Source organism: Grammomys surdaster, unplaced genomic scaffold (assembly GCF_004785775.1).
Source record: "Grammomys surdaster isolate TR1022 unplaced genomic scaffold, NIH_TR_1.0 184, whole genome shotgun sequence".
Classification (NCBI taxonomy): domain Eukaryota; kingdom Metazoa; phylum Chordata; class Mammalia; order Rodentia; family Muridae; genus Grammomys; species Grammomys surdaster.
In genome coordinates, this window is record NW_021604629.1 from 7,437,109 (window position 1) to 7,460,355 (window position 23,247).

At 35.7% G+C, this 23,247-nt stretch overlaps 1 protein-coding gene and 1 pseudogene across 1 annotated transcript in view; one reads left to right on the forward strand and one right to left on the reverse strand.

Annotated features, from left to right (window-relative positions):
* Positions 1-23,247, forward strand: part of Pde3b (phosphodiesterase 3B) — a gene marked incomplete at its 3' end in the record, with an annotated part of 76,387 nt that overhangs the window by 44,823 nt on the left and 8,317 nt on the right. The window lies entirely within an intron of this gene.
* Positions 2,472-3,007, reverse strand: LOC114621731 (annotated as a pseudogene).

Consider the following 23,247-nt stretch of genomic DNA (forward strand, 5'->3'; position numbering starts at 1 on the left):
TTAATATAAGCTAGTATTAGAAAGACAAATGTCACTCACGTGTTTTATCTGAAATCTATAGTAACTGTACACATACAAACAGAACATAAAAGTAGAATGGGAGAGGAGGAAGCAGACTAATGGGGGGTGGGATAATATTAATAATAATATTCAGAATGAGTATGAGTACAGTGCCATACATGTATCAAGTGTCATAATGAAACTTGTTATTTTACTTGCTAATTTGAATATAGGTGTAAAAGAAGAAAAAGAAACTCGAGTTTCATATCTAGACATGGTCCTCATCTAAAGATATTTCATTATAGATACACAAACATGCCAAAATCTAAACAATCTTGAAACCTATAACAGTTATGGTTCCAACCTTTTGGGATAAGGAGTACTCAACATGTAAGTACGTTCAACTGCTGCTTATCTTTTGTTTGGCAGGAAATTAGAAAAAAAATGAGGGTTCATTTTCTAGATTCTCTTGATTTTGTGGGAATAAATATCTGAGTGAGTCGGAAAGATTGGGAATATCAGGCACTTGTCAGCCTTGCATTCTTTGTTACTTTGTCAACAGCTTCTCCTCAAGACTGAAATATTTATTCCCCTAAGTGCTGGGAAAATTGTTCAGTTGTTTGTCTCAGCAGGGAGTGCTGCCCTGAAATTGTTGAAGTTTCTTAAGTAGTCTTTCTCAAAAAGCTGATACTCCCTTTCTAGTGAACAGCCCGTTAAATGACTTACTGATATGGAGTTACAGAATCTAGAGCCTTCCCAAGATCAGTACAATTTGGAAACAATGTCTTAACCATTTCATTATGGCTTCTAGTAAGTTTTAGAAGTTGACTACAAAAACTTGTTCAAGTGTTTTTTTTCCAAGTTTGACAAAATTTATTGTAATTTTAGTAAAGACATTCAGCTCAGTCATCTGTCTCTATCTTGACCTCAGGTTAAATGTTATTCGAGTCAAGTGAAGAATATGTAGGAGAGGTGTTATTTCAACAAACAGTAAAATGGACAAATGGACAGTTGGCAGACATAAAAGTTAAATTTATGTATCTTGATATACTTAAATCATGTATGAACTAATAGTGCTATGTACATTTCCATCGTTTTACTTGGGGCTTATTAAGTAAACGAAAGTGTAGTGAATGAAGTGTTAGGAATATCCGCAGGCTGCTTCTTGGAAGTCATTACATTAAAACTGCCTAGTGAGTTATCACGACCCATGAAACTCACCAAAGCTGCCTCCAAATTTAACACTGTAATTTTCAAGGACATTTTATCATTTCTTTTGTTTGTGACTATTAAAGATGTATTTAACTGTCACATTTAAAAAGCCCATATACAATACAAAAATACAAAACAGACATCCTACATACAGAACTCTAAGAGCCTGGGCGGTGAGAGACTCACAATGAACATGTGTCTAAAGAAGCATTTCTGTCCCATCTCAGTCACTACATGTGCTTTTGAAACCACTGCCCAGTATGTATGTACTTAAAATAAGCCATAAAGTTGTACAAATAAGAAATCTAGTAAGTTAGTAACTTAAATGCTTCAAAAGTCACAGAAGGTGTGTTGCCTCATCTGTCTTCATACAATGTTATACCTCTTTTCCTTTTGGTATTTAAACCTTTTAAAAAATAAAAGCCAGACAAATACTTAAAGCAGTAAGTACACTGATATTTTTGGTGGTATTTGTACTTTAAAAGAAACAGCTTCCTTATGTTTTGCCTCAAGTTCTGGTGGAAATGCTTATAGGAACTAGAATAGAAACCAAGAGAAGCACATTCAAAATACTGATTTACTTTTGTAGCAAATAGTGTCCTTTGAAGAATCCTGAACAGAGACAAGCTCCATTAAAGTGGGCTAATTATAATACTCGATACTTCATATAAGAATTTTTAACAACAAAAAAAAATTGTTTACAGAGCAAAGCGTCTGTACCCACTGCGAGCGAAGCAGTACTATCATATAATGGCCCAGAACAAAATGAAATGCTCATAGGAAAAGGTTCATTCTAACCTTATCTAAATTTACCCTCAGTCAATAGTCCAGTAACAATCTAATACTCCCTCTCGGTAAGGCTGTTCCAGGGAGCCAGACACTCAGGTTATGAGGGGAGAGTCAGAGACAGTAACTTTTGGCTTCCCTCTTAATGTGCTAATAGTTGTATCTAAAAAAATATGCAATTCTTAGAAAGGTACCACTTCTGATTTCTTTATTATCTGTAACCCTTGGAAACTAATCATGTGAAACTACAAAATTAGCAAATGTCTTGAAATCTGTATATAAAACATAAATTACCTCTAATTGCAAACTCTCATTTATTAGTGTACTACTCAATCTTTTAAAAAAAGAAAAAAGGAAAAGAAAAAAAGAAGAAAGAAAAACGGCTCCAAAGCTAGTCTTACACCATTCTTTACAAAAAGGAGACTGCTCCTTCTAACTGCACCCACCCACACCCCAATCTCAGAACACTTCACTTAATTGTCTTGGTCATGGACGTTTCCAAGATGAGATTTTATATTTCGCTCCCACAGCTTCTGGTTATCAGAAAAGCCATGCTTTCCTTTATTGAAGGAGTTTGGTCCGGCTGATGTTGGTGTGTCCCTTCCAATATTCTTCATGCTCATCTTTGCTTCTGGAGGCATTTCTTCTGGCTCACTGTCTTCATCTTCACTGAAAGCTGCTGCCACTGAAAGAGTTTTTGGAGCAAGAGTTGGAACTGTTTCCTTAGGCTTACTTGCTCCGAGTCTAATGGAGATGGCGGATGCTTTCCTTGCCATCTGACTACCTATGGCAAAACCAAATTGGACATCTTTGTAGGCTTTGTGGGGAGGTCTGCAGCTTCGTCTTCATCTGATCGCTTTTCAGCGTTGCGACTGGAACTTTCCTCTCCATTACTGGAAGAAACAGTCTTAGTTTTCACAGGTTTTTCTGCTTCTTCTTCAGGTCTTCCGGCGGCTCCGGCTCGCTGCGGCTTCTCAGGCTTCTCCTCTCCCGCCTTCCCGTCCGCCATCTTCCCCGCCGCGGCCTCCCCCTGCAGCCCCTGTCCAAGTGTTTTTATTCTTGCCTTATATGATGTTATGTTTTTAAAAATAATGTTATGTTTTTGAGACATTTGAAAGAGCTTTAGGTTCTATCAGCCATTATTTAAAGTGTCAGTCTTCACATAGATATATAAATGAGTGGTGTTTGACCCAGAAAACTCCTGAGTGTGGTTGGAAAGGATCTGAGTATATACTCAGGGTTAACATTTGGAGGATTGTACTTGATGTAGCAAAGATTTTCTTCACAGAATTTCATTTGCTTCTCTCTGGACAGCCACTGATTTTAGAGGAAATGGTATATAACCAAAGTGTAAAGCAGTCAGTTTGTCATTTTTGAATGGATTTATACAACATAATGTAAATTATATATCTCTGAAAATTGTGGAAAATAATACAAGTAATAAAAACTTATAAATATGTAAGTTGTAAATATAAGTCAGAAGGGTGAGTGCTGTCATTACTTTCTGCTATATTTAGGACAGTCAGAAGGCAATCCATTCAGAATTTAGTAGTTGTTGTTGAATGCACTGCCAAGAGACAAAAGGGAAGGTTATAGTTTTTATTTTGTACTTTTATCTGATTTATAAAAATTTTAGAAGAAACATTAAATGTATAATTTCTTTAACAAAGTCTATGAGTAGTGGCAGTATGCATACAATAGCATATGCATGTCAGGGAGCTGGGAGTAACAGGAAATGGCTTTAAAACAACTTCTTAAAATATTTCTTGCCTTTTGATTTTCATACTTTGAACAAAGCAATTTTGGAAAATAAAAATGTTTTATATACATATATAAAACTTTAAGTAGCAAATAGCCTATAAATATCTTTTTATTTTAGTAGTACCAGAAATTAAACACAGGACCTTGTTTCTGCTAGGTAAGTGCTTGTGTGCTGAGCTATATGCCAAGCCTTTTTTCTTTCCTTTTTTCATTTTCTTTTTTTTTCTATTTTTTTATTTTGAGACCAGGTGTCACTCATTAAATGCCTGGGCTCGTCTTGAACTCACTTTGTAATCAAAGCAGGCCTGGAACTTATGATCATCCTGCCTCAGCTTCTTGAGTAGATGACATTATTGGTATGTGTCATTATGCCTGCCATCGATGCCATTTTATAAAACTACACAAATTATTTTATGTTCTGAGTTTGAAAACCTTTTGAAAGCAATCATCATTATTTATGGGATGCAAATGAATTAAAAAGTATGATTTATTTTCAGTAATTACATTTTGTATTTTAATAGTTTTATTGCATGCTATGATATAGATTTTAACATATTGCAAATTAATGTCATAAGCAAATTATATAACCTAAATTCTTTAATATACCACCAGATTTGTACTTGTAAGAATAGATTATGAGTCTTAAAATTAAATTTCGTGATACTTAGGATTACTATAGAATATTATTATTGTAATTTCATGTTTCCAGGAGCCTCATTCTTGAAATTGTTAAATGGGTAACTTCTGTGCTTATTAATTGTTCTCATGGATACATGGCTGCTTATGTGTCAGGTTGAATGCGGTCATGTTTGATCATTGACGGCTGTTTCGCTTTGAGGCAGATGGCTTGAAGAGGCAGCATCCATAAATTAAAACACTCTTTTTTCCTGTGTATTTTAAATCTTTCCCAGAAATCTAAAGGCTTTTCAGTACAAAGCAATTTTGAAGTGATTTGTTCTTTTAATGTTCATGTAATTAATATATGTTAAATAGGACTTTGCATACAATATATTTTAGCTTTATGAAATTGCTATTTACATATTTCCAAACAGAACTGAGATAAACAGGTATGTATTATATTTTTACAGTTTGCTTCATATAGAGTAATATTAATTCAGATATAAATAGAATGATTATAATATTCAAACTTTAACCATTTCAGAATTGCAAATGCTATTTCAAAGGGAATTCTTATCTGATAATTCTAATTGTTATTCTTTTTCTGGTTTTTCGAGACAGGGTTTCTCTGTGCAGCCCTGGCTGTCCTGGAACTCACTCTGTAGACCAGACTGGCCTTGAACTCAGAAATCCACCTGCCTCTGCCTCCCAAGTGCTGGGATTAAAGGCGTGCGCCACCACTGCCTGGCCATTATTGTTTTTATAGATTTTATTTTTGTGTGTTTGTGTGCAGGTACACATGGAGGCTAGAGGTGACCCATCCCCTGGAGCTGGAGTTAGAGGTGGTTGTGAGCCACTCGATAAGGGTGCTAACAACCAAACCCAGGTCCTCAGCAAGAGCAGCAGGTGCTCTTGACTGCTGAGCCATCTCTATACCCCCTCTAGTTATTTTTAAAAACCATTCATTATAGTTTTGGACAGTTTCCAAAGCAGTGGTATTATAGTTTAAGGGGCAAAAATATTTTTTTCATTGTTGAAAAATTTATACTAAAATGATGCCTTAAAACATGCTAGCTACATGTAGCATATCTTCCCTCCCTCCTTCCCTCCCTCCCTCCCTCCCTCCCTCCCTCCCTCCCGATATCAGTTCTTTTTTTATTTTTATTTTTTTATTGGATGTTTTATTTACATTTCATATGTTGTCCCCTTACCCCATCCCCCACCCACCCAGGAATCAGTTCTTATCTTTCATCATGGGAGTCCTAGGGATTCAAATCAGGTCTTCTGATAAGATAGAGGCAAGTGCCTCTGCACACTCTGCAGGGACATTGGCCCCTTCTCCGTGTTACTTCTCCATGTTTCTTCAACCTTGCTTTGAGAAATTTAGACTTCATTTCTCTGATATGATATCTAATAGTTGTTCTTGTCAAAAAGGAAAAGATCACTGTACTTTTTAGTGAGTTGATACAAATATCTACTGATTGCTACTCCATTTTATTTTGTATTTATTTATTTCTTTTTTATTAATTTTATTTATTTACATTTCAAAAGTTGTTCCCCTTCCTGGTCTCCCCTCTGCAAACCCTCTCCCCTCCTCCTCCCCTTTGTCTCTAAGAGGGTGCTCCCCTACCCACCCACCCACTCCTGACTCACCCCTCTAGCATCCCCCTTTGCTGAGGTAACAAGCCTCCACAGGACCAAGCGTCTGTCTCCCCTCTTGTTGATGCCAGATAAGCAGTCCTCTGATACATATGCAGCTGGAGCCATGGATCACTAGCGACCTCATTGCTAGTTCTGTCAGTATCCTGCGACTGTAATTTGTCCTGATTGGGGACTTGGACTTCCCTGTTTTGAGTTTTATTTCTAGTATGACATAACAGTACTTTCCTAAGCCTTTTGAGCCTCTGCTGAGAAAAGTGGGACAGTCAAGGTGCTAAAGAGTTTTGCTTTCTTTCTGTTTTTATTATACTATCTTCTGACATAAACTGATTCTGTCCTTTATTGCTTAAATCTAGAATTTTGTTATTTTTTGTATTTTTTCCTGTGATAGGTAATTTTGAGGATTAGCCTTTTTGTATCTTCTGGTTATGTATTAAATTGCTTCTCTTAACTTCCTCAAAGCCCTCCCTCCCATCCATCCTTCCTTCATGTTTTGTTTGTTTTTTTTCGGGGGGGGGAGGGTTGGGGGAGTTGAGACAGGGTTTTTCTGTGTAGCCCTGATGGTCCTGGAACTCACTCTGTAGACCAGGCTGGCCTCAAATGCAGAAATCCGCCTGCCTCTGCCTCCCAAGTTCTGGGATTAAAGGCGTGTGCCACCACTGCCCTGCTTGTTCTTTGGAATCATTTATTTTTTTCACTTACTCTTTTAGAATATCTCACTGTCATCTATGAGTCATGTGCTTTATTAGTTATAAATTAGGTTGAAATCATGACTGTTGCTGTGAAAATATTGAAATGTCTTAAAATTAAGGATCATTTTATTTTTGACCATTTCAACTCTGAGAGAAGATGGCCACTATTCTTCTCTTTGTTTCTTCTTTTAAATGTCTAATATTCTAGTATGATATTCTGACTTTCACTCTGGACTCTTTGTCTCATATTCTCATTTATTCCATTGCTTTGGTATTCTTACTCAGCAACACTGTTTGATATGATACTAACATGGTGCTCAGGTTTGAAGGTATGGTCGTGCATGAGAGATGTATAGTAAAATTGTCTTTACTCAAGACATATGATTCCTCTTCTTCACTTTTCTCCATCTACCAACTGTTGTCTCAGAGAAAAAATAAACAATTATTATTTTTTTTGCAATTTTAGAATTAGAAATATGTTCATGAACTTTTCTTTAATGGATATTTTAAAAATTTTCTCTTATACGGAAATGAGAATATAAGGGAAATAGCACAGAATGTAAAAGGAAAAATACAAAAGGAAAAAGCATTGACAACATGTAGGAGGAAAATATTTGAGAAAAAGAAAATATTGGGTATTGTGAGATCATACTATTTATAACAAAATTCATTATCGTTAACGATAAACTGAAATACAGAAATGGCAGATAACATGGTAATATTTTTATGTATTTTAAATTGGATAGCCAAATGCATGATTTATTTTCTGATTTTTTTCAAGCAAATTACTATGGGGTGTTTGCATGTTTTCCTGTTGTAACATCTTCTCTTTCTATCCTATTTTCAGTCAACTAGAGTGCCAAAAATTTCAGCAAGCAGAATGTATGCAGTGTCTTAAATAATTGATTTTTTTGGGGGACTGAAGTTGACACTGGAGATTTCTTAAACTACACTTGATATTAGATGACTAAAGTTGGAAAATAGAACTTTTATAGAAACAGTTTATTCCACACCAACAAAAATCTCACTGGTTTATTCATTTTTATTTTTGAACATGATAGACTGATTGTGGAAGTTTGTACTAGGAACTTCCTGTTCTGTTTAGATTATATTAAATAGCAGACACATAAAAAAAAAAACCCAACTTCTCTAAACAACTAAGATATTAGGTAAAGTAATGTGAGTCTGAGATGGTGCTAGACTCAGGTAGCTAAAATCTTGGGAAAGTATTTCACGGCATAGTGATGGTCCACTTTCCATGGATTAGCTGTTCTTTTCTGAATTGCATAGATATTTATAGAAGTTAAAATTTATTTTTATTGCTTAATTTTATACGTTCTTAGCTATTTTCTTTATTAAGCTATTAAGTTTTTTATTATTTTTGAGAATTTCATACATGACTATTATATTCACACCATTTTCACCCCTTCTTCCCCATTGAACTTTTCTTGTGTTCTTTTACTTCCTTTCAAATCACATCTTTAATTACTACTGTTATACATACATATGTAATATAAACAAAATCTGCTGAGGCCATTTGGTGTTGCTTATATATATATGTGTGTGTTTAGGGCTGACCATTTAGGACTAAATAAACTATTAGGGGACTCATTCCTAGAAATGGCTGTTTTCCCCTCTTGGCAGCCACTAATGGCCTTCATCTAGGGGTGATGCCTTGTGACATTTTTCCCATCCACACCAGCATGTCAGTTGATGTGTCATTCTTCACATCTTATTTAGGCAGCCATATTGTTGAGATTTCATCCTTTCAACTTCCATCTCATAGCAAACATTATGACTTTCTGGTTTCAGTCTTTTTGCCCCTGCCCCAGTGTTAGGTACAAGGGTTGTATGGTAGACATAACAATTGGGATTGGGAAAACCATGGTCAGTTGTGTTTTACATTTTGATCAATTGTAGATTTTTGTGATGGTCTTCATCAGCTTCAGAAAGAAGCTTTCTTGAACAGTTGTAATTTATCAGTAAATTATCAGTGAGTGAAAGGTTGTTTAGAGTGTGGGAATTATGCTCGTTTAGAAAACTAGCAGTAGTAACTTTGCTCTAAGATTTATGACCTAACTAGCTATGGGTAATTGGCTAGTTTGTAGTACTAGGCACAGATTCCCTCTTATTGAGTAACAAGTACATTTCAATTGCTATTGGTTAACCTCAGTGTATAGTGCACACTATTGCACCCTTAAGAATATCCTGCCCAGCTCGTCATTGTTGTGATCCATAGACTTTAGAGGTGTGTAGGACTATTGATTGTTTTTCTCCCTTGGCAACTTACAAAGTATTGTTGGCTACTACGTGAGCTGGTTCTCAGTAAGGAGGCTTCCATCTTAATTCCTCCAAGTTCTGTGTTCAAACTGTCTTCAGCAGCAGTATTTCAATTCTGGGAGGCAAATGCTTGCAGTACAATAGCATATATTGTTTTGGGAGAGTTTTGAACTTTCCTAACCAACAACTTGAAGGGAGATACTATTTTCTTTAACATTTATCTTTAATGTTTGCCTTAAAAAACCCCCAAAACTCTTGTAAACAAATGCTTAAATCAAGGGAACTCATTATCATGAACATCAGTAGTACTAAATAATTCTGCTAATATTTTCTTGAGACCAGCTTCTATAAAGAAGACTGTAAGACTATTGTGAGTATTATTTCATTTAATCCCTCAGCAACCTGAATGTGTGTGTGTGTATAATGATATATTATGATTATCATCATGTTTATTTTATAGATAAGATTACTTAATAGAACTCTTAGAAAATCTCTAAATCCATCCTTTTGAAACAGTGAGCAGTGCTGTGGACTGCAGGCACTGCCTCCCTAATTTGTCTAGTTGGTGTCTCTGGACTTGGTATAAGTGAGTAGTGTTGTTGACTTTGCTACATCTAGATTTCTTCATTTTCTTCATCAAATTTATTGCTGTTAACATTGTCTTCTGTTCAGACATGAATTCTTTACAGATCTTGTGACTGTGCACCCCTATGGTCTTCTTTTCTCCAAACCAGGAAGTTAGTGTTCTGTACATTTTCTATAGCTTTTATCCATTTAAAGTTTTTTTAAAGTTTTTTTTAATTGTGTTTTTAAAAAGTTAAGGCTTGAGAATAATTTTCTTTTCCTGGTGAGTAGAAGCATCCTTAGCTGCTATTGTTAAATGCCAAATTACTTTGAAAATTATCTTTTACTGCAGACTTAATGTTTTCTAATAAATTCTACCTAAAACTTCAAGGAATACTGAAGCCTAAAATGTAAAATTTAAAGCAGGCAAAGTGTTGGTATCTGCAACTCTATCACTGGGAAGGCAAAGGCAGAAGAATTGCACATTTGAGGCTATCTTTGGATGCATATAGCTTGACTTGTGGCAAACAACCAACAACAAAGCAAGTGAAAGGGTAAAGCATACTGTGATAAAAGTAACTTTGATGAGAGTGAATGGTTGAATCACAAGTAATACCATGCTGTGTATATCCCATGTTGTGATTACCAACCAATATCACCAAGATCACATTCCCTTACAATTTGAAGGACATGCGTTTCTTAGATCTAATTATATTTATATTGATGATTTTAAGACCTCTACTCAAGAGTTTTCCATATTTCTGATTTTAACTGTGGTATTGAGTGATTCCATGTAATCTTCAATTGCAACTGATTATCTGCAATGTAACAACTTGCTGAAAGGCAAGTGTCAGGAGAGTAATCCAAGAATTCTATTGGCATCTCCCAAATGGAGAATGTGTTTAACTGAGACCATTTACATGTGAGCCACTTATATTTGTCAGACAACATCTCTTAACTGAAAAGAGATTTTTAAAAATGAAATACATAAAATGTCAATGCATATGCATGTGAACAGTTGCATATTGACTTTTTGTTTATTTATTTTTTTTTACACTCCAGTTTTTATTCCCCGCTACTGTCTACCCTCTGACTGTTCTGCATCTCATACCTCCAAGCCACCCCCCTGTCTTCTCGAGACTGTCGCCACCTGACCTGACCTCTAGACTCCTTGAGGCCTCCAGTCTCCTGAGGGTTAGGTGCATCATCTCTGATTGAACACAGACCCAGCAGTCCTCTGCTGTATATGTATTGGGGGCCTCATATCAGCTGGTGTATGCTGCCGTTTTTGTGGTCCAGTGTTTGAGAGATTTTGGGAGTCCAGATTAATTAAGACTGCTGGTCCTCCTACAGGGTTGCCTCCTCCTCAGCTTCTTTCAACCTTTCCCTAATTCAACCACAGGGGTCCACAGGGGTCAGCTTCTGTCCATTGTTTGGATGCAAATATCTGCATCTGACTCTTTGAGCTGCTTGTTGGGTCTTCTGGAAGGCAGTCATGATAGGTCCCTTTCTGTGATGCTCCATAGCCTCAGTAATAGTGTCAGGCCTTGGGACCTCCCCTTGCGCTGGATCCCACTTTGGGCCTGTCACTGGACCTTCTTTTCCTCAGGCTCCTCTCCATTTCCATCCCTGTAGTTCTTTCAAACAGGAACAATTATGGGTCATAGTTTTGACTGTGTAATGGCAACCCCCTCCCTCATTTGATGCCCTGTCTTCCTGCTGGAGGTGGGCTCTATAAGTTTCTTCTCCCTACTGTGGGGCATTTCATCTAAAGTCCTTTCCACATGTTGACTTTTATGATGAGGAATACTGTGAGACCCAGCTGAAAGGAAATATTCATTCTGTCATTCCTGGACTAAATAAATTTTATTTGCAAAGAGTCTGTGCTTATTAAGTACTAGAAATAAATTTCCTGTTGGTAGTGTTTTAACTCTTAATTAAAAAAAACTCTACAGAACTCCTTAAATTGGTTTTAGATGATCTTTATTCTAACCAAGAACACATTCCTTAAGAATTTTAAGTTTAATGGAACATTATTATTGGTCAAACTAAAAACAGAATGAAATATTTCTCACTTTATGTCTAGTGTCCTTTCTAGTACACTTCATATACAAATACTTTAGTTGAATGCCAAGAATAATAATATGAGAAAATTGTATGTATGTCATTGGGAGACATACTCTGGTTGGTCACTGAAGATCAAGTAACAAAGAACTATTTTCAAGTATGGGGAGACCTATGGGAATAATCCCTGTCACTAAAGGCCTGGAGAGAGAGACACAAAGGGAAGCTGGAAGAGAATGGAGGACACAAGTAGGAGCTGTGGCTTCTCTTGGACCATCCAGCTGTTGTAAGCCTGTATTGACTAAAAAGGGGTTAGTTCTCCTTTATCAGCAAACTGACCTCATTCTTCTGTCTTGTCTTCTTGTGCCACATAGTCCAAAACCCTTCAAAAGCCAGGTGACAAGTTACTTTTATAGCAGTCCAAAGAGATTAGCATTGTAGAGAAATGAATTTTTTTGCAGGGTGAGTCTTTAGGACAGAGGGAGCCTAAGAGGGAAGATTATTTATATAATAATAACACATTCTAAGTGTGAGGAATCTAGACAACATGTACTTAAGGCAGTGCCTTAGTAACACAGTATTATGAGCATTTTTATAGTGCTCTACATTTTACAAAGCACAGTTCGTCTGCACAATGAATGTTAGACAGTGTGTTCTTTTCTGCACTGACATCTGGTAGAGAAGTAATTAGGTCCTTGGTCCGTGGTATAAATTGGCAGTACACTTTTGTGTGTGATGTTACATCAGAAGTAGATGTCTTAGAGGCAAGAACTCTGATTTGGGAGGAGCCAGACCATAAAATATAGGAAGATATGTTGTAGTCACTTGTTCTTGAAAAATTATTTTCTAAAATGTTTTTGTAAAGTTGATCTTTTTATAAAATGAAAAATGCTGATGTAGTGGAAATTCATATATGGCATAAATATGAGTTGTAAATTTGTCATTAAAATGGATTCTTGTTTTTGGTTAGAAAGATCTGTTTAAATTCCTGTTCTCCTCATTCACTTGCCATATAAAGTCACACAGTTGCTTAGACATTTAGCCATAATTTGTTATAAAAGAATTAGGGAAAGCTATAATATTGACTCTCAAGTTTTAAATGAAATAATAAAGTATATAGTGGCTCTTATAACTATTACCTACCATAATTAATAACACTATTAGACTCTATAATCAAATCTTAAACTACTAAATGGAACAAGTATATTATAAATTTATTTATTATATAAGTACTTATTAAGCAGCCATTATGCACTAGATATTCTCTTTTCAAGATCCCAGTAGAAACAAAACAGATCTTGTCCTGCAGGATGAAGTTGCTGACTTTGTCTATGTTTTGTATGATTACTTGTTGAGTTTTAAAAGGGGCCTGCACTGATGTGCATGACATGCATGGGTTTATTTAACTATCCTTGTGGACTATCAACATAACAACAAAAGCCAAGAATTTATTTTTTAACAGTTTGATGTTTAAAAAAAAATAACAAAACCCAAGAATTTATTTTTTAACAGTTTGATGGTTAAAAAAAATAACAGTTTATCACTACACTAGACTCTTTAATCTCAGCAGAACACAAAATTCCTATGGATTTTCCAACTAATAAGTGACCAGCCATAATTTCGATGAAAAGATCATTGTGTTATTAATCAAGTTATTTTTAAAATCTAAGAATTCACTGATTATTGATATATCTTAATACAACTACTTAGTTTTTTTTTTCAGTGTGTTTTAGAGCTATAAATGTTAATTTTTATTTGACTGCTACTATCATAAAAATCAGCTTGGAAAAATAAGCTATTCGAGTTGCTTTTATGTAGATGTGGTAGTTAAAAGTTACTTGCAGTAGTATTTTGATTTGCCAGTTTCTTTAACTGAATCTTACCACACTGTAGTAACTATCAATCCAGTGTTAAATAGTTCCTAGGGTTCTACTATTCCAATCTCTTGTTATATATGGAAAATTAGCATTTAGTGGTCTTCTACTCTGTTAATATTTTTTGAAAGGTAGTGTTAAACTTACCTGCAATTATAAAACTTCTTTTAAAAGCTTCCTTAGTTATGCAGAATGTAAAACATTTTAGCATATTTTGCTTTATAACTGTTGGATATCATGACAGTCTTTGGAGAATTTGATCTTTCTAAGCAAACGAGAGATTCCTGATTTTCATTTTAAAGTCAGGTTGCTGTGGAACTAATATCTTTGCTTGCTTAAATGTAAGCTTGGTTACCATGACAACATGTGTTTACTCAGCTAATATCTAGCAGTGTCAAATAGATACTGCTGGTCACTTGAATAATTTTGTTTGACAAATAGAAGCCCCAAATAAAAATGTCAAATTTTTATTTTTATTAAAATTTTATTTTTAATAGAAGAATATTTGGTTAGAAATTGATTTTTAAGTTTTTTCTTGGTAAATTAAAATAAAAACGTTGCTTTAGCTTTGATTTTGTTTAATAGACATTTCTTAAATTTAATACTGAGTTCTAAAATAAAGGCTGATGAGGGCAAAGTAAATTTGTCTTGGTAAAACAAGATTTTTCCTGTGAGAAGTTGTTTAAATTCACCCAAGTGTTCTAGACCACTCTCCTCTGAGTATGTCAGCCATCATCCTCATCAAAACAGCTGTGATTATTAATTTCATTGTCTGCTGAGGTTCCTTCATAAAAGGAGGGATTCTAGTAGATGATTGACTCCTCTCTGGGGATTCTTTCTGCTCCCTTCTGCACCTCCTCGTCCTGCCCATTCATGTATCATCCTGCCCCGGTTGCACATGGTCCTGTGGTTGCTAGTGTAGACTGTGGACAGTTAATGGGGACTCCACCTGTGAGCTGTGGAGAAGTAGGAATTTATGCTCTGTTAAAACTTGGATGCTTTGGGGTTGAGCCTGCTTCTGTAAGCAGCCCTTATTCATGTTCTGTAAGTAGTTCAATAAACTCAATTGGTTCCTCAGGCTGAACTTTGGCTCATTCATACTTTGGTTTGTTAGTGTCCTGTAAGGGATGGGTGGATATTTAAGATTCTGTAGGGAAAAGGCACAGTTCTACGTATACTGTGCTATTTTTCCTACATAGGCCTTTTTGGAAGAAATGCCTTTCATTTCTTTAGGAAACCAGCCATCATCAAGCAAGCTAACTTTCTATGGGCCACAGTCTGCATATTGGCAATATAATTGATCAACCTAGTTTCTTATTATTTTCTTATTAAATTGGAAGTTTTAAAAAGTTTTATAATTTAAGGAATATATGCTTATTGTGTTACTGCATTTATTTTAAATGGATAAATGAATTAATGAGAGTAAAGAAATAGGAAGGAGTAAAAACCAAGGGAAAAAGGTGGTGTATGCATGAGAATAGGATCCAGGAGATGTCAAATCGGCTTTTATTGCTAGATAAATTTTCATTAGCTTGGAAAACTTACCAGGTAACTGTTTGGTTAGAAAGGTGAATTGATATAAATTTATATTTTTCTTTGTAGAAGGTTTGTCTGACCTATGAAGAAGTAGTTCATTTGTTTACTTGGACATCTATATACAGGCTTTTCTTTTGAGTAAGGATAGGCAGAGAGTTATAAAGACAAGGGAGATCAGTTTCTCTGGTCTTAGTTTTTATTTATTTGCAAAGTGATGTTATTGTATACAGTGAGTAGAACTGTAAAGGGAGAATTACATGTTGTTGAAAGTGAAGTGAGGTAAAAAAATACAGTTAATGATATTGTTAAATGTGAAAAATAAGTGTGGGAATAAAAAGCCAGACATGTCTACATTGAATTAGAGTGAAAAGGGAAAGAAGAGAGGAAATTTAAAGTTATTTACTCATTTAATAGGTTAATTTATCTAAATTTCATTATAATCATCATAAACAACAATGCTGATTCTGATTTCACGATTGCTAATGTTGAGTATGTAAATCTCCCTCCCTCCCTGCCTCTCGCCCTCCCGTTCCGTGGCTCCCTCTCCCCCTCGCCCTCTCTCCCCCTCCCCCTCCCCTCTCTCCCTCTCCCCCTCCCCTTCCCCTCTCCCTCTCTCTCTCTGTGTGCGTGCGTGCGTGCGTGCTGTAGTTGCCAGAATTGGATATTGAATTCTTTTCTTTGAGCTCAGTCTTTTTAAAATAGAAATCAGACACAAATTTGAGGACATAAAAAAATCCAGATTGATTAACATATCTGTTCACAATATTTTCTCTTTCAAATTCATAGCCTCAGTAATATATAGATATTACCTACAGTTCTTTCTATCCTGTGTCTACAAATTGAAACCTAGCAGTCTTTCTGTTTCTGGACTGTAACTGGGATTATTAATTCCAGTGCTCAAGACGGCAGCCTGTAAGAGGTTATAATTTTGCAATTGAATCCTCATAAAGAATTACTGATTTATTTTTCCCCCATAGAGGAGTGTGCTATTCTTCTTTTGTACTGCTTTTGGGCAGAGATAACAGATAAATCTAAAGATATGCATATCAAGACACTATCAACAGAATTCCTAAGAAAAAGGACTTCTAGCAGATAAAAAATTTGTATTTGGTGGGTTTATTTCCCCTTCTGTAAGGATATGATTATTTTACCCATAAGTCTGATGGTTTTGGTTTTTCAGTCTTCAGGAAAAAAGAACAAAAACATATGTTATATATGTTTTGTTAGGCACTAAATATACCCAGGGCAGGTTTTACTTTTGTTTTACTTGTTTGAGCTGTTTATAGATCTTTTAGTTGTGTCCATTGCTCAGTGTTGCTACAGTGGCTTCCTTAATCTGTAGGTACCAGATATCAGTGGATGTTGTGACTCTGCACTGTTATAGAGAACCTGGGTTATAACAATAGAGTGACTGAATTACTGTATGAATATATGGAGCAACTTTTATTTATAAAAGCCGCCAATCTAGATGGATGATATAAAAAAATCTTAAAGGTCTCATTTTTAAAAAAGCATAAATTAAAAACATAAGCCATCACCTATTTAGCATAATAGGAGGAAATGAAATCAGCGGAAATAAACCCAACTTCATATTCTATCACTTTGCAGTGACAGAAAAAATTTAGTTATGATAGTCTTATATGACTTAGGTGTCTAGCATAAAACAATTTCATCAAAATGGTTCAAGTAATAATGTTTTAATAAAAATATTGTAGATAATGAAAACAGTTAAGAATATTGCTAAGAGAAAGCTAGACAACTAGAGACTTGTAACAGTAGAAAGCACCTTACCAGTAGCTTGAAGAACAGTGTTTTCAGAGTTCAGTCATCACTGAAGCTGATGAATCATCTGTGAAAACTTGTAGTCATGGAGGACTGAGTTGTTGCTGGAGGAATGGTATGCAGATCCAGGGAAGCAGTATAGAGGAATTAACCTAAGTTTTACTTCTGAGTAAACTCTAGATTCCTGATGTTGACTCCTGCTGTGTAAGTTAAATGTAAGCAGAAACCAGCTGCAATGTTGTTTAGCTGACACAGAATACAGGACTTAACTTTCCTATGGTTCAAAGGAGAACAAAGGATGGGCCTGGGAGGCTAAAGCAGAGTAGTCTGTACCACTCCATGCCTTGTCTTCTCATGCATAAAACCAGACTAGCATGTCAAGTTGCTTTGCTTTTTACATGCTTTCCCGAGCAATGGGCACATTGTTAGCACACAGCAGTAAATGTAAGTATAATATGGCATTTCCTGATGGCTAACAATTCCTAAAGCATTAGAATTAAACCTAAAGTATGGCCAGTCATATGATTTTGGGATGTGTACTTTTTCATATGTGAATTGGAGAAGGCCTAGAATTACAGGAATATGGATAATTACAGTAAATATTAATGGAGACAATTTATATTATGTGCCTAATGTTGCTTTGCTGTATAGCGTATGGTCAGAGTCACCATGAACATCATCCTATTAGCTGATTATTAGGAACAATAGAAAAAAATTAGCGTAATAGTAGTCTCTTCCCTTTCTCTAAGTCCCTCACTTAGAGTCTATTTTAAACTACAGCTGCAGTTTAACATTTTGTCTACCTTTTATGTTTTTATGTTCAATAAGCACCAAGTTAAATGATTGTCTCCACTGGGCACAGAATTAGAAAAATTGGAAGTCCTGAAATTTGTTTAGTTTCAATAGCATAGATGTGAAGAGCATGAAGCTCAAGACATAAGAACATGGCACGGCTTCAAGTTCACACGGGAATGCACCACAGCGCACATTCTTCTAAACTCGACATGAGTGTTGCAGTTCTGTTTTTGAGGATGCATATATGTTTTTCTTTTGGGCTGCAAAGAGAAAAATGAAGTAAAACCTCATTGACGTAATTGAACTTGATAACATCTCCTGGTTGTACTGCTGATGATTCACTGTGGTTTTGGTGGTTTTGTAGAACTCTGTAAAGCATGTTAGACTTATAAACATATTCAAACAGAAACTTTTATCAGGATTCAACTTTTAACCACAAAGAATAGCTGAATTTAAATAAAAGCATCCTTGGGTACAACTTTATCAAACTAAAAATTTTTAAAAGAATATACATTTCATATGTAACCTAGAAAAAGCAGTAGTGTTCTTAAAATTAGCCTCAATGTGTAGTCATAGTTTGTGAAAAGACTCAATCATTTCAGTTAATGCATGAGTACTGACATTTTGAAGGACATAGATATAAATATTTAAAAGCACTCTATATAGTCACTGCAATGCTTTTATTGTGATTCAGAATTCAGCTTTACTCTTCTGTTTATGTTGTTCTAGTGGTATGGAGGTTGAAGTTTACATGCCTTAGCTTTGCTGATATGGAAAGTATTTATGCAGAGCAGAGCAGTGACTCTCTGGAAGCAAGATTTCAGAAGAGCTACATATTGTATAGGAGGAGTAAATACTTAGACCAATACTTGAAAACATTAAATTGTACTTGCACTATGCACTCTGTATGTTTGATAGTCTCCCATCAGTTTTAGGTAAATTTATAAAAAATTATAAAATTTATAATATGTATTTTATCTATAATATAATATATAAATTATAAAAATTTATAAAAATAAATTTTTATTACTTTCATAAACTAAAAACACATTATTTTTGTTTCAGCAATCTCTTTTTGTAGTAACAAAGGTATTTTGTTATAAGAAGTAAATAAGTTACATGTTTTAGGCTCATTTATATTTAATCCCTTTCTGCTTCATTTCAATGAGACAGTGAAGGCACAATTAAATGAGGGGAGGCATGCTTGTTTATTGCTGTTCCTTCTATACATTCATGGACATTGAAATTATAAACATTTTCACTAATGTCTACTTTCTATTTGTGCTATTATTAATTTGATGAGACACATCATACTTAACTTGAGAGAGAGAATTATTTCATATTTTGTTTAAAATATTTTGGTAGTTGCTCCATTTTCTAAAGCATAAAAAGATAATCTATAGCCAAAATTATGTTTACATTTGTGCTGTTAATATTGATCTTGCTCATCATGTTTTAAGTACCAGTTGTTTTCTGCAAGTAAAAGCTTTGGGTAGTTGGTCATGATAACACAACCTGTAATAATTCTAGCTCTTGAGAAGTGGAGTAACGAAGGTCAGAAATTGAAGAATTTGAGGCCATCTTGGTCTGCTCCACATGGTCCTATCTCACACTCAGCTAATGAAAAGCAGTGTGCAGGCTTGTGTCAGTATGGCACGTTTATTTCTTACTGCTGCTGTTTGCTTTTCAGATGCTGATACTGTCTAGGAACATTCCTGATTCCAACGCACACATTCAAGTCGATGCTCAAGTTTACAAAACTGTGACTAAAGAGGAACAACCTAGCTTTTATAACATGGATATTCTGTGATAAACATAGAAAGCTAGCTGCTGATCTTCCTTGTGTGGCTTATACTTTACCAAGGGATGGCTTGTACTTAGAATCTGAGTGTTTTCATTAGCAGAGGAGTAAAATTTCTGCACACTTACCCCTTTGCTTGTGTGCTTTTTCTATTTTGTGGTGTCTTGAGCTGTCACATGATCCATACATTTTTGTAACTGATCTGTTTTCTCTTTCAGCATAATGTTGCCACTCCTTGTGTCTAGTGTTATAAATCTATCAGCAATGGTTCGCCTTTTATGTGCTTTGGCAGAGAGGAGTTCACAATCTGAGTGGTGCCTTGATAGATTTTTTTAAAAATTCAGAATAAAAGTCCTTTGTTTCATCTATGAAAACATTATTTTCTTGTTTATCAAAGAGGTCTTAATATTCCCTTTAAAAGTTTCTATTTTCCTATCATAATTTGACAGAGTTCCAAAGTAGACAATATTCAGAAGTATATAGGGGAGTAGAATACCAGTTAAAATACAGTTCAGTTTTTTTAAAGTGGCCATGGCATATTCTAGTGGCACTTCTGCCCCCATGAGTGCTTTCATGAGTTTGAGCAGTATTGTATGTCACACTGCAGATTTGTATCATTTGTGATAGACTGAACATTTATGTCACTATATTTATAATGCTATTAGTTTTTAGGAAACTTAGTTTGAGCCATTCATTATTTCTACATGGGATACAGAATGCAACAGGAAAAGTACAAATTTAAGAGATATTATTTATGTTTCAATGAGACTAAATACTTCAGTTAATTTGTATTCTTACCAAATAAGCATGCTTTGGACTATGGAGTATTTACTTTATAACGTTAGTAACTTTTAAAGATGATAATACTGAAATTTATATGGGACAAAGAATTAAATTTAGATTTTACAATTATGAAATACAGTATTTTCTTTAATCTCTGTAACTACAGATACTGTGGAACAGCAAGTAAGTCAAAGATCATAATTTGATAAGTATTGACCAATATTATTTATGTTTTCTAGTTAAAAATTTCCTCTAGCATTATAAATGTGTATGCATTAGTTACACATGCATAATTTGATATTACAGCCACATTTAGCAATACTTTCATCAGATGTTTCCCTCCTTGGTTGTGGCTGTGACTCAGTAGTAGAGAACTTGCCTAGAATGCATGAGATATGGGTTCTACCTAGCACTGCAAAAAATGTTTTGCTCTTTTAGCTGCCTCTTTGTTTCTAGTCTGGCTACTTCTTCTAGCATCAAGTACAAATAATGCCCCAGAGTCTGCCATGCAAAATGTCTGATAACTGGATTCATTTCACTCTTGCTTTTATGTCATAATTTCTTAAGCTTGTTTTCTAATAACTATCTCTATTTCTTTGTCTCCCTAATCTCTTTTTAGCCAAAGCAGAATAAGTATGTTTAGAGTATGCATAAAATATAAAGATTAAAGTCAAGCATCATGGGTCTACTATCACATTTTATTTTATCTTATTTTATTTTACTTTATTTTATTTTATTTTATTTTTTTGCCTGATCCCCTGGGGTCTCTCTACTTCCTTCCTACTGTCCACTGACCTTACTTGGCCCTGATCCCTCTTCACTTTACCACAAGAGAAAGAAAACTAGCTACAGGATGAAGCCAGAGAGAATCAGAACAGACCACTGAGCTGAATCTTACACTGGTAGTCTTTTAAAGAAGATTTTTCAAGAAAATGAACCTTTACAGCTTATAAATACAGCGTCATCAAGGTCCTGAGGAAAATACCTGGTGTTTCTGTCGATAAGCAGCCTACAGTCCTTATGACTCGGTTCTTCAATTCCCTTCTTTCTAATGACAGCCACGGCTTTTGTTTCACTAACCACTTGAAGAGTCTGTATGACCATTTAGTGTCACAAATAGAAAGATTCGTTCACTTCATTTTAAATTTTAACTAAATACATATTATTATTTATAGGCCTCCCCATGTAGCTCTGGCTGATCAAGAAATTGAAATGTAGATCAGGCACATTTCAAACTTGCAGAGATTCTCCTCTTTTGCCTCCTGAGTGTTGGGGAATTTCTTCCATGAACTAGTTTCTTTATAGGCTGTATCTAACACAGTGGGCTCAGAACAATTCTTTAAGTGCTTAAGGTAGGCACATTCTGCTACCCATCTTCTCACAACTTCCTAGTCCAATTCCAAGTTTTTACACTAGTCTTTTTTTTAAAATTTTTTTATTGGATATTTTATTTACATTTCAGATGTTATCCCCTTTCCCCATTTCCTCCCCATCCAGGAACCCCCAATCCCATCCCCCTCCTCCTGCTTTTATGAGGATGTGCCCCCACCCACCCGCCCACTCCCACCTCCCCACCCTTGAATTCCCCCACACTGGGGCATCCAGACTTCACGGGACTAAGGATCTCCTCTCCCACTTATGCTGGACAAGGCTCCCCTCCCCTACATATACAGCTGGAGCCATGGGTTCCTCCCTATGTGCTCCAAGGCTAGTGGTTTAGACTCTGGGAGCTCAGATTGATTGGTACTGTTGCTCTTCCCATGGGGCCTCAAACCCTTTCAGCTCTTTCAGTCTTCTCTCTAACTCCTCTATTGGGAACTCTATGATCAGTTCAATGGTTAGCTGTGAGCATTTGCCTCTGTATATGTCAGGCTCTGGTAGACCTCTAAGGAGACAGCTATATCAGGCTCCTGTCAGCATGTACTTCTGGCATCCACATCAGTGTCTACCTTTGGTGACTGCACATGGGATCGATACCCAGATGTAACAGTCTCCAGACAACCCCTCCTTCAGTTTCTGTTCCACACTTTGTCTCCATATTTGCTCCCATGAGTATTACTCCTTCTAAGAAGGACTGAAGCACCCATACTTTGGTCTTCCTTCTTCATAAGCTTCATGTGGTCTGTGAGTTGTGTCTTGGATATTGTGAGCTTTTGGGCTAATATCCACATATCAGTGAGTGCTACCATGTGTGTTCTTTTGTGATTGGGTTACCTCAGTCAGGATAATATTTTCTAGTTCCATCCATTTGCCTAAGAATTTCTCGAATTCATTGTTTTTAATAGCCGAATAATATTCCATTGTGTAAATGTACTGCTTTTTCTGTATCCATTCCTCTGTTGAAGGAAATCTGAGTTCTTTCCAGTTTCTGGCTATTATAAATAAGGCTGCTATGAACATAGTGGAGCATGTGTCCTTGTTATATGTTGGAGCATCTTCTGGGTATATGCCCAGGAGTGGTATAGCTGGGTCCTCAGGTAATACCATGTCCAATTTTCTGAGGAACTGCCACACTGATTTCCAGAATGGTTGTACCAGTTTTCAGTCCCACCAACAGTGGAGGAGGTGGAGGAGTGTTCCTCTTACTCTGCATCCTCCCCAGCATCTGCTGTCACCTGAGTTTTTGATCTTAGCCGTTCTGACTGGTGTGAGGTGGAATCTCAGGGTTGTTCTGATTTGCATTTCCCTGATGGCTAAGGATGTTGAACATTTCTTTAGGTGCTTCTGAGCCATTTGGTATTCCTCAGTTGAGAATTCTGTTTAGCTCTGTAGCCCAGAGGTTATTTGATTCACTGGAGTCTAACTTCTTGAGTTCTTTGTATATTTTGGATATTAGCCCTCTATCAGATGTAGGATTGGTAAAGATCTTTTCCCAATCTTTTGGTTGTTGTTTTGTCCTATTGACAGTGTGCTTTGCCTTACAAGAAGCTTTGCAATTTTATCAGGTCCCATTTGTCAATTCTTGATCTTAGAGCATAAGCCATTGGTGTTCTGTTCAGGAACTTTCCCCCTGTGCCCAGGTATTCGAGGTTCTTCCCCA